Source organism: Canis lupus, chromosome 16, assembly GCF_048164855.1.
Source record: "Canis lupus baileyi chromosome 16, mCanLup2.hap1, whole genome shotgun sequence".
Classification (NCBI taxonomy): domain Eukaryota; kingdom Metazoa; phylum Chordata; class Mammalia; order Carnivora; family Canidae; genus Canis; species Canis lupus.
The window spans coordinates 29,292,125-29,304,271 of record NC_132853.1 but is presented as its reverse complement, the minus strand read 5'-3'; positions in this window follow the sequence as shown (position 1 = coordinate 29,304,271).

Below are 12,147 nucleotides of genomic sequence, written 5' to 3'. Positions count from 1 at the left end.
CATAAAATATCTCTAAACAAACTGATATCTAACATTTGCTTCAAAATAATATGAGGGGGGATGTATATTGAAAAAAGGGAAGATCATGGTGATCTGGAACTAGCAGCAGAAGGAGAAAGAGACTGTAAAGGGACACAAGAGAATTTGGGGGATGATAGAAATGTTCAGTATTTTGATTATGGCAGTGGTTTCAAGGGTGTATATATCTGTTAAATCTCATCAAACTGTAGACTAAAATGTATGCAGTTTATTGTAAATGAATTTTACCTTAATAAAGAAATAACCTCAGGGATGCCCGGGTGGCTCAGCGGTTTAGCACCTGCCTTCAGCCCAGGGCATGATCCTGGAGATCCGGGATCGAGTCCCACATCAGGCTCCCTGTGTGGAGCCTGCTTCTCCCTGTGCCTATGTCTCTGCCTCTCTGTGTCTCTCATGAATGAATGAATGAATGAATGAATGAATGAGTGAATAAATAAATAAATCTTTAAAAAATAAAAAAGAAATAAAGAAATAACCTCAATAAAATTACTAGTTGGAAAACTAAGATATGGGAGGGGAAGTGGACAGGGTTATGGGTGAGACAGTGTTGGCCACAAGTTGGTTTCCAGTTGGTGGGTCAGGGGGGTGTTTACACATTGATTTCATTACACTGATTATCTGCTTTTTGAACTATGTACAAAATTTTCTGTAATAAAAAGGTTTTCAAAAGATAATATGGACAAAAGAAGAAAATTCTAAATTAGATGTTTTGGAATCTCTCAATAATGTAAAAAATATCATTAGAATTTGATTTGGTTGACTGGATCTAATTCATTGGAATTGGGTTGATCTCTGTGAGGGACTGAAATAAAGCTTTTATTATCTAGAAGTCTATATTCAGATTTCCTCTAAGTGACTTTGAATTCTCATTACACATTAAGGAAAAAAAATGAGAATCCAAAAAAGCAAGAATGTATAATGGTACAGCCACTTTGGAAGACAGTTTGGCAGTTTCTTCAAAGCTAAACATAGTCTTACCATACGATCCAGCAATTACACTTCTTGGTATTAACCCAAATGAGTTGGAAACTTATGTCCATACACAAACCTTCATATGAATGTTTATAGCAGCTTTATTTATAATTGCCAAAACTTGGAACTAACCAAGATGTCCTTCAGTAGGTGAATGGATAAACAAACTGTGGTACATGCAGACAGTGGAATAGTGTTTGATGATTAAAAAAAAAAAAAAAAAAGAGCCACAAGGGGGTTGGGATGGAGGAAATAGGGAGACATCAGTCAAAGGGCACAAACTTCTATTTATAAGATTAACAAGTTTGATGATCTAATGTACAGCATGGCGATTATGGCTAATAATACTGTACTATATGATGAGGGATAGAAGAAGAAAAATGTCCATCTTTAGTTCAGAAGGTTGACCTATGGCCTGTATAGTTTTTATAAGAATCAAATATGTGCTGGTTTCTGCATTCTTAAAGGGTCTCATGCCCCTTAACCCACTGATAGTTAATATCAAACTGAATAATAAGCACCAGAGAAATCTTGCAAAAGTAGTTTTATATGTAGAAATTCAAAGACATTTATGATCTCCTACTCCCTGCACATCCTCTTCTCCTTGGGCACTAAGCATCTGACCACAAACTTCATACAGCAAAAGTGCAGTTCTTTCTGCCCACGGGTACTGTCCCCATGCTAATTAAATAACCTTACTAAGTTGCACAGTAAAACAGCTCGAGAATTCTTTTACCTATGCTGTCCCCCATATGGGGATAACAGAGTGAGTCCAAGAGCCTTAGTGTGACTTGATAAATCTTGCTGCTGCTGCTTCTTCTTCTTCTTCTTCTTCTTCTTCTTCTTCTTCTTCTTCTCCCTCTTCTTCTTCTTCAGATTTTATTTATTTATTCATGAGCACAGAGAGAGAGGAGAAACATAGGCAGAGGGAGAGGCAGGCTCCCTGAGGGGAGCCCACTGCGGGATTTGATTCCAGGACCCCGGGATCAACAGCTGAGCCAAAGGCAATGCTCAACTACTGAGCCAGCAGGGAGCCCCTAGTCTTTGTTTCTTACCTGAAAGGGACCGGAGGCTTTAAAAGCACTCACCCAACAGGGGACCCTTCCCTTAGGACTGGATCACAGATAAAACTCACGAGAAAGTTGCTTGATTTAGACAGGCATTCCATACTTTGGGGTCTTTTCATGTTTCTCATTTGTCCTTCCCCATGGGCTATTTGGCATTCTCCGTTCTGCTCTCATGTTGAAAGTACTTCTAGCTTAGATATATGATTCTTAATACGATATAAAATAGCTACCCTTTCTTAACAAAGGCCATGGCCTCTACCCCATCCATTAATACTAGTTCTAGAGGTTTACAAAGGGTGGTATCATTGGTCACCAAATATATCAACTCTCTCAAAATGGAAAGAGGCAGCCCCAATCTCTGTGGCACTTCAGTCCATTCACCAGCATCTACTATAGCCTAGGATGCAGTAGGAAGGAGAAGGGAAGTTGACATCCCTTAAGTGGCATAAAGGTGTCAGAGCAGTTGAAAATGAGGGACACCTCCCACCACTCTGAACCCCAGGAACATTCAGCAGTATTCCTAACAGGACACCATTTGAAAGCTGAGGGGGATTTTGGTAATGGATCCCTAGTTAGTTAATGAACTCTCTTCATTTTTAGGAGTTAATTATGGAACCAATTTTCTCGATCCCAGAGGATTCCCCTTTGGCCTGTCTCCTATCACACTGGAGTCAATTTGGACAACAGGATTTAAAGAAAAAGCACCTCATCTTCTTCTGTAGTAATTCCTTGGCCTTAATGTTCTCTGGAGGATGATGAAAAATAGCCCATTAAAAGGTCCTAATACTTCAGTTGTATTTATCAATTTTTTTTTTACAGGCATCAAAGAAAATGGACCAAAGTGCCCTACAACCAGGCCTTAATGCCACTAAGTCAGGGTCCTAATCCAAGAAAGACTTGTAGGATGTGCCTGGTAAGATTACAGGCCCATCCACCATAGGTATTTTAGAAGATGATTGTTTAAGTAGACTACCCCAATCAAAGAAACCAACAGAGTCAGACAAACAAGAAAATCAATCAGCAGAAGAAAAAGTTGAAATAAGCCTGCAAGTGAGCCCAGACCCCTGAGAAATTCCCCCTCCATACAAACCTTTAGAGCCTTCCACTTCTAGTCCAGCAGACATACTGGAAGTGGAACATCATACCTACCAAACACTCACATTAAGGCAGGATTGTATCTACTTAGGAAAGTAGCAAATGGGGAAATGGGCACAATTAAGGTCCATGTCCCATTTTCCATGTCAGATCTGGCTCAAATAAAAACAGCTAAGATGACACTCAGAGAATCTCTCCAAGTTTATAGGTAGATTTCACCAGGTGTCTCTAACATTTGATTTAACCTAGCAGGTTATCTATATTATCCTAACACACTGTTGTACCCCAGAAGAAAAGGCTCAAATTTGGGCTGGGGCACAAGAATTTGCAGATAAGCTGGAAATTGGGAAATCATTATCCAGTAGGAGGAAACACTGTTCCTAATGCAGTGCCTCCTTGGAACTACCAAGAGGACAGATCTGGCAGGGAAAGATGAGACCATATGGTCACCTGTTTATCGGAGGGAATGAAAAGAGGATTTTCTAAACCTGTCAATTTTGATAAAGTTAGGGAAGTAACCCAGGCAGATGATGAAAATCCAGCCTTATTTCAGGGATGTTTAATAGAAGCAATTCATAAATATACAAATTTAGACCCAACCACACCAGAAGGGATGGCTGTCTTAAATATGCATGTTACGAGCCAGTCAGAACCAGACATTGGTCATAAATTAGCAAAAATGCCCATAGGCCCTTAAATTCCAAACAAAGATATGGCTTTAATAACAAAGATATGGCTCTAAGACAGGAAAAGGACCTCAGGGCTAAAATACGGGGCAGAATGTAGCCTTAAATATTGGCTGCACAACTGTGGATCTCCCACAATGCCAGGATGGCCGGGAGCAACAGGAGAAGCCAGTATCAGTCAGAAGTCCAGGTAAGACCTCATGCTATAGATAGTTGGTTTAGGGACAGTGAAGTAAAGAATGTCCTGTTAAATGCCCTCCACCAAGATTGTGTCCTACCTGCAGGGCAGAGGGATATGGAAAAAGGACTACCCTTCTCACCAGAGAGAGAGAAAGAAGATATGGTGTTAAAGGGTCCTGAGGCTGGTCCAGCTCCCCTGAACATGAAGATGGCTGAGCCCTGGAGTTACCCTGGATGTGGGAGGTAAATTCATCAATTTTCTTATTGATACAAGAGCCACTTACTCTGTCCTTGTTCAGCATTCTGGCCTGACCTTTCTAAACAGAAAATTACTGGAATAGAAGGAGAACCTAGGGGCACCTGCGTGGCTCAGTTGGGCATCTGCTTTCAGCTTGGGTCATGATCCCAGTGTCCTGGGGTCGTCCCCACACCAGGCTCCTTCCTCAGTGGGGAGCCTGCCTCTCCCTCCCCCTCTACTTGCTGTTCTCTCATTTTTGTAATCCCTTAAGGGAAGGGGCCCAGCTTCTATCCACCTTTGAATGGATTCCATTAGAAGAAGAAGCACCTCATCTTCTATAGTAGAAGAAGCATGCCAGCTTACAAGGGAGTTAGAGACAGTCCCCATTTGTTTGGCAATGCACCCAGGAGAGAACTGAGACATCTTACATTGACTTGAGGAACAATAGCATAATATGTCAATGATATTTTAATATGTAGCCTCATGAAAGAGGCCTTGGACTATAATTCTATTGTTGTACTAAGCTTTCTTAGGGAGAGAGGATATCAAATATCATCAAAAAAGCCTCAAATTTCTAAACAGAAGGTAAAATCCTTAGAGTATGAATTAACTCCTGGACATAATTCCTTGTCAACTGAGGGAAAAAGAGCTATATAGAGTTGAAATTACCTGCGACAAAAAAAACAACTCTGAACCTTTTTAGGAATGGCTGATTTTGCTGCCTATCGATCCCAGAGTTTGGAGTCTTAGCCAAAACTCTCTGAGTCCACTAGAGGGCCAGATGAAGAGCCTTTAAAATAGGATAAAAAACAACAGGAGGCCTTTTCAGTAACTAAATAAAAGCTATCCTTGGCCCTGACTCCAGCTCTACCAAAGCTAGAAAAGCCGTTTACCTTATTTGTTCCTGAGAAACAGGGCCAAGCCCTAGGAGTACAAATACAAAAATGAGGGTATGCATGGAGACCTGTAGGATATGTTCCAAAGCCATTGATAAGGTAGCCCAAGGATGGCCAATGTGCTCCAAGCAGTAGCAGCTACCGCACTGCTAGAAGAAGCATCTAAACTTTCAATGGGACAGCCATTGACAGTGATGACTCCTCATCAGGTTCAAGGAGTTTTAGAAACTAAAGAGCATCAATGGATAAAAGGGGAATGACTGACTAAATATCAAGCTATACCTTTAGATTCCCCCAAAACCTGTCAAATTCTAAACCCAGCATCCCTCATGCCTGGATCAGACCATGCCACTATTGTGTCTGTACATGATTGTAAAGAGGTAATAGAACTAGTCTATTCCAGCCATCCAGATCTACAAGATTAAGCCATAGATAATGCTGATGATAGCTGGTTTATGGATGGTAGTAGTTTTACAGAAGGAGAACAAAGAAAGTTTGGCTATGCAATTGTTAGTTTAATGAAGACTACTGAGGCCAATTCATTACCGATCAGTATTTTTTTTTAAGATTTTATTTTTCAAGGTTTACTTATTTATTTTAGAGAGAGTGTGTGTGTGTGTGCAAGTGGGGGGAGGAGCAGAGGGAGAGGGAGAGAGAATCCTTAGGCAGACTCCCTGCTGAGCAGAGTTCTCTATCCCATGACCCTGAGATCATGCCCTGAGCCAAAAATCAAGAGTTGGACACTTAACCAAATGTGCCATCCAGATACCCCAAGATTTTATTTTTAAGTGATCTCTACACTCAACATAGGGCTCAAACACACAACCCCAAGATCAAGAGTCACAAGCTCCACTGACTGAGCCAGCCAGGAACCCTCTGATCAATATTTCAGCTCAAAAGGCAGAACTGATAGTTCTCCCTCCAGCTCTTCTAATGGCCTAAGAGTTAATATATATACAGATTCAAAATATGCTTTCCTTGTACCTCATGCACATGGTGCCATCTGGAAAGAAAAGGGGATTATTTACTAGTCATAATTCCCCTATTAGATATGGACCTGAAATTGTAACTCTATTAAAGGCAGTTCATCTCCCTAAAGAAGTTGCTGTAATATATCTTAGGACATCCAAAAGGAAAACGGTTAGAATCCAAAGGAAATAATTTAGCCAATTGGGTAGTCAAATTGGCAATTCAAACTAAACTAGTTAGGGGTTTTATACTAGTCTCTAATCCCTTAAGCATTTTTGTTCCCATTTATACCATAGAAGGGAACGACAGAGCATTCGAAAGAACTACTAAAACTGCCAAGGGATAGTATAAGAATGATGAAGGAAAAATCTTTGTCCCTAAGGAAAAACAATGGAAATTAGCAACAGGCCTGTACCAGGCTACTCTCTTATGGGAAGAGAAGCTTTATGGGATTTCACCAAATCCTTGTTTGATAGAATAGGATTAAGAGTGCTTTTACAAAAGACATGTAAATCTTGGGCAATATGTGCCCAGGTTAACTGAGAAGGTACATTACAACCATCCCCCTCTTTTTTTTTTTTTTAAAGATTCAAAACCTTTTTTTTCTTAAAGATTTTGTTTATTTATTCATGAGAGACACACACAGAGAGTGGCAGAGACACAGGCAGAGAGAGAAGCAGGCTCCATGCAGGGACCCAGATCATGCCCTGGGCTGAAGGCAAACACTCTACCGCTGAGCCAGCCCAGGCATCCCTTAAGATTTAAAAACTTTTTAAAGTAACCTCCACACTCAATATGGGGCTCAAGTTTACAACCTCAAGATCAAGAGTCACATGCTCTATCAACTAAGCCAGCCAGGTAACCTGGCTACCCCCTCTTTTAACACTTGAACAAAGATGTAGAACATATACTGGAGAAGGCTGGCAAATTGATTTCACACAAATGCCACCTTGTAAGGGATATAAATATTTATTAGCTTATATAGATACCTTACTGGATGGGTGGAAGCCTTCCCACGTAGGACAGAAAAGGCTACTGAGGTAGCAAAGACTTTATAAGGGAAATTATCCCTGGTTTGAGCTCCTTTGATCTCTTCAAAGTGACAACAGCTCATCCTTTACAGCCCAACTAACTCAACAGGTAGGCCAAGCCCTTAAAATTAAATATTTTTTGCATAGAACCTGGCATCCTCACTCATCACACTAAATTAAAAAGATTAACATAATTTATGGGATTCTGTTTTTTTTTTTTTTTAAGATTTTATTTATTCATCAGAGATACAGAGAGAGCAGCAGAGACATAGGCAGAGGGAGAGTCAGGCTCACTGGGAGCCCAATGCAGGATTCGATTCCAGGACCCTGGGATCATGACCTGAGCCAAAGACAGATGTTCAACAACTGAGCCACCCAGGTGCCCCAAGACTAGCCATAATTTAAAAAGACACCTCACAGGGCACCTGGGTGGCTCAGTAGGTTAGGCGTCTGATTCTTGAGTTTGGCTCAGGTTGTGATCTCAGAATTGTGGGATCAAGCCCTACATTGAGCTCCACATTCAGCTCAGAGTCTGCTCCAGATTTTCTCTCCATCTCCTTCTGCCCCTCCCTCTGCTCACCTTCTCTCTCTAAAATAAATAAATAATTAAATTTAAAAAAAAAGAAAAAAAGACACCTCACTAAGATGAATGTAGAAACACAAGAAAAATGGATAACTCTTTACCACTAGGTCTCTTGAGAATAAGAACCACCCCATGGGAGGGGCACCTGGATGGCTCTCAGTAAGTATCTGACTTTGGCTTAGGTCAGGATCTCAGGATTCTGAGATAGAGCCCTGCCTTGGGCTCCATACTCAGCAGGGAGTCTGCTTGTCCCTCTGCCCCTCCTCCCACTTGCTCTCTCTCTCTCTCTCTCTCTCAAATAAGTAAAATTTTAAAAAACACCCCGTGGGAAAGATTGGGGTTAAGCCTTTTTGAATTAATACATGGCAGACCTTTCCTTACCATTGACTTATCCTTAGACCCAAGATTATAATAATCTTTTACAGTTTTTATTAGAAGCTAGATTAATCCATAAAACTCTCAATGAATATGCTAATAAGGAACTGCCAAAACCAGACCTAAGGAAACTCAAAATTCTTTGCAAGTAAACCCTGGAGAACTAGTCTATTTAAAGGGTTGAGGGACACGTGGGTGACTCAGTGGTTGAGCATCTGCCTTTGGCTCAGGTTATGATCCTGGAGTCCTGGGATCCAGTCCCACATCAGGCTCCTTGCAGAGAGTCTGCTTCTCCCTCTGGCTATGTCTCTGCCTCTCTCTCTGTGTCTCTCATGAATAAATAAATAAAATCTTTAAAATATATATATAAAAGATTGGAAGGCAGATAACTCTGGACAACTAATTTCTAAATGCAAAGGAATTTACAGGGTATATTAAGCACTCCCACTGTGATAAAACCAGAAAGCCACTCAACATGGACTCGTATTTCCAGAATTAAACTTATACCTTCTTTAACACAGGCTGACAACAAACTGGACAACGTGTCCTCATATTCTGTGAACTGGTGAAAGATATCAAACTCCTCTTTAAACAATGAGATAAGAAAAAAGAGTGTAGGTTGTTTTTCTTCTACCTGCCATCTGCAAACCATACCTAAATGGTAAACTTTTTTGACAATGGGCATATTACTCTGAGCTCCAAAACCAATCTACATGCTGGATTTGTGGCTTACTGCCCATATCAAGCCCCTCAGGACTTCCTTGGTGGATTTCTCTGTGACAAAGTACAGATTGGCATTATTTATATCAATATGTAGTCGATATGATACATCACCCTAATACTAGTACATATAGGGATATCTCTATTACTAAAAAGAATGTTTCTTGCTGGCCTATGTTACATGGTAAATGTTACATGGGACTCTCCAGGCCATATGAGGCCTTTCTCTTATCCTCAAACTATCAAAATTTTAACCAATTATGCCAACCCATAGGTAGGCTTATGACAACAGATTTCTTGATTATGTAATTCTTCCTATTGATACACTCAGGAAGGATTATATCAAATATAGGATAGATATATGTGGCTTACTCCCACAATAGGACAACTAAGCCAAAAGGCCCTTTTATGCTTGGAATAGAAAAACCATACCCTCAATTCATGGTCCGATAGTACTTGCCAAATGAGATGGCTCCCTCTGGAAGTATGTGGTGATACCATTATTTTAAGGCAACCAATTGGTTTGCTACGGACTGGACAAACTGACAAGACGTCAGATGGCTAGCACCTAATGGAACACAATGGTTATGTGGGTCAAGTTTATGGCCATGGCTTCCATCAGGCTGGATTGGAAAATGTACTATGGATTATGCCTGGACACGTGGTCATAGCAATAAGATTATCACAAGTTGAGCTAATCTTCCATATCTAAAACAATAATGGACAAGACCTGCATTCCATTGGTATGATCATCTGACATCTGTTTTTCTTCCATCACTAGGACTATAAGATGTTAAATAGCACATGGAGGTCCTTGATAACTACATGATTAAGGCCTTAAATGACTCTCAAAATAGCATTATATTATAAAACACTAGAATGATCTAAGTGGGTAAAGCAGTTACAAAATAGAATGGTGTTAGATGTCTTAACAGCAGTGCAAGGAGGAATACGTGCCATTTTTAAAGCAGAATTCTGTGTCTACATTCCAGATTATAACAAAAATATAACAGGAGTACTTACTGACATGAATAATCAAATTGGTGCTCTTAAAGGCCCTATATTGCCACTTAATGATTGGATACACTCCTGGTCAGGAAGAGGACTATGGACTATACCAAAGGGTCTTCTCATTGCTCTTCTTATTTTCATCATCATAATAATCCTAATGTGTTGTCTCTTTTGCTTTGTTCTTTCCTATTGTTGAGATACATGAAAGCAGTTCCTGACTCCTTCGCCCAGCCAGCAGATGATTCTTACTACTCTAAACAAATTCACTCTGATGTCATTCTGGACTCTATAGCAATGGCCTTCCGTTATAGTTACTTGTAAGGACAGATAGAGACCAATTTTGGTCCATGGGTAGGGACAGCTCTATGGCCCTTGTCAGCTTGCAGAAGTTACAGAAGATGAGCCCTTTGCCCTTCAACAACCTTAAAGATTTAAGATCTGAAAATTAGTTAGGGGAGAAATGATGAGGGACAGAAGCAGAAAAATGTTCACCTTTATCCCAGAAGGCTGGCCTAAAGCCTGCATAGTTTTGATAAGGATCAAATACGTGCTGGTTGCTGCATTCTTAAAGGGTCCCATGACTGCCTGTACATCTCACCCATAGTTAATATCAAACTAAATAATAAGCAGCAGAGAAACCTTGCGAAAGTAGTTTTATGTGTAGAAATTCAAAGACATTTATGATCTCATACTCCCTGCACATCCCCTTCCCCTTGGGCATTAAGCATCTGGTCACCAGCTTCATAGAGCAAAAATTGCGGCTCTTTCTGCCCACTGGTCCTGTCCCTGTGCTACTTAAACTTACTGATTTGCACCATAAAACATCTCAAGAATTTTTCCTTGGGATCCCTGGGTGGCTCAGTGGTTTAGTGCCTGCCTTCCACCCAGGGTGTGATCCTGGAGTCCCGGGATCGAGTCCCACATCGGGCTCCCTGCATGGAGCCTGCTTCTCCCTCTGCCTGTGTCTCTGCCTCTCTCTCTCTCTCTCTCTCTCTCTCTCTCCTCTCTCTCTCTCATGAATAAATAAATAAAATCTTTTAAAAAAAGAATTTTTCTTTGACCACACTTAATGATCCTGCAACACATATACTTGAATGTTGCAAAGAGATGAGATCTTAAATTCTCACACAAAATAGAAGTGGTAATTATGTGATGGGATGGAGGTGGTAGTTAATACTATAATGTAATAATTTTGCAGTTTATAAATGTATGCAGTCAATATGTTTATACCTTAAACTTACACAATGTTATGTGTCAAATATTTCTTAATAAAGATGGAGAGGGGAGGGAGAAATGAGCCATCAGCCAGGAAAAGACATGGAGGAAACTTAAATGCATATTACTAAGTGAAGGAAGCCAGTATGAAAAGGCTACAGCCACACTGTATAATTTTAACTATATGACATTCTGGAAAAGGCAACTGACATAGACAGTGGTTGCCAGGGGTTAGAGGAGAGGGATGGAAGGAAGGAACGATTAAGTGGAATATAGGGGATTTTAGATCAGTGAAACTATTCTGATACTGTACATGACATTATGCATTTGTCCAAACCTATAGAACTATAGGAACACCTAGGTAACTCAGTTGGTTAAGTGTCCTGGGTTCAAGCCTCACATTGGGCTCCCAGCTCAGTGAAGAGCCTGCTTCTCCCTCTCCCAGTGCCCCTCCCTGCCCCACTCATGCTCTCTCTCTCTCTCTCTCTGCCTCTCTCTCAAACACATAAATAAATTTTTTTAAAAAAAACCTATAGAACTATATAACACAGAAAATGAGGCTTAATGTAAACTATGGGTTTAACTTAACAATAATGTACCAATATTGATTCATTAATTATAATAAATGTACCAATACAAGATGTTAATAATGGGAAAGTGTGTCCTGGGGAGAGAGCGTATATAGGAATTCTCTCTACTTTCTGCTTAGTTTTTCTATAAATCTAAAACTGCTCCAAAGGGAAGCTTGAGTAGCTTAACGGTTGAGCATCTGTCTTCAGCTCAGGGCATGATCCCGGGATCTGGGATCAAGTCCTGCATAGGGCTCTCTGCTAGGAGCCTGTTTCTCCCTCTGCATATGTCACTGCCTCTCTCTGTGTTTCTCATAAATAAATAAATAAAATCTTTTTAAACGATTAATGAAAATAAAACTGATCTTAAAAAATCAAGTCTAATTTTTTAAAAACTTTTTAAAAAGATTTTTTATTCATTTATTCATGAGAGACAAGGAGAGAGAGAGAGAGAGAGAGAGGCAGAGACATAGGCAGAGGGAGAAGTCAGCTCTATACAGG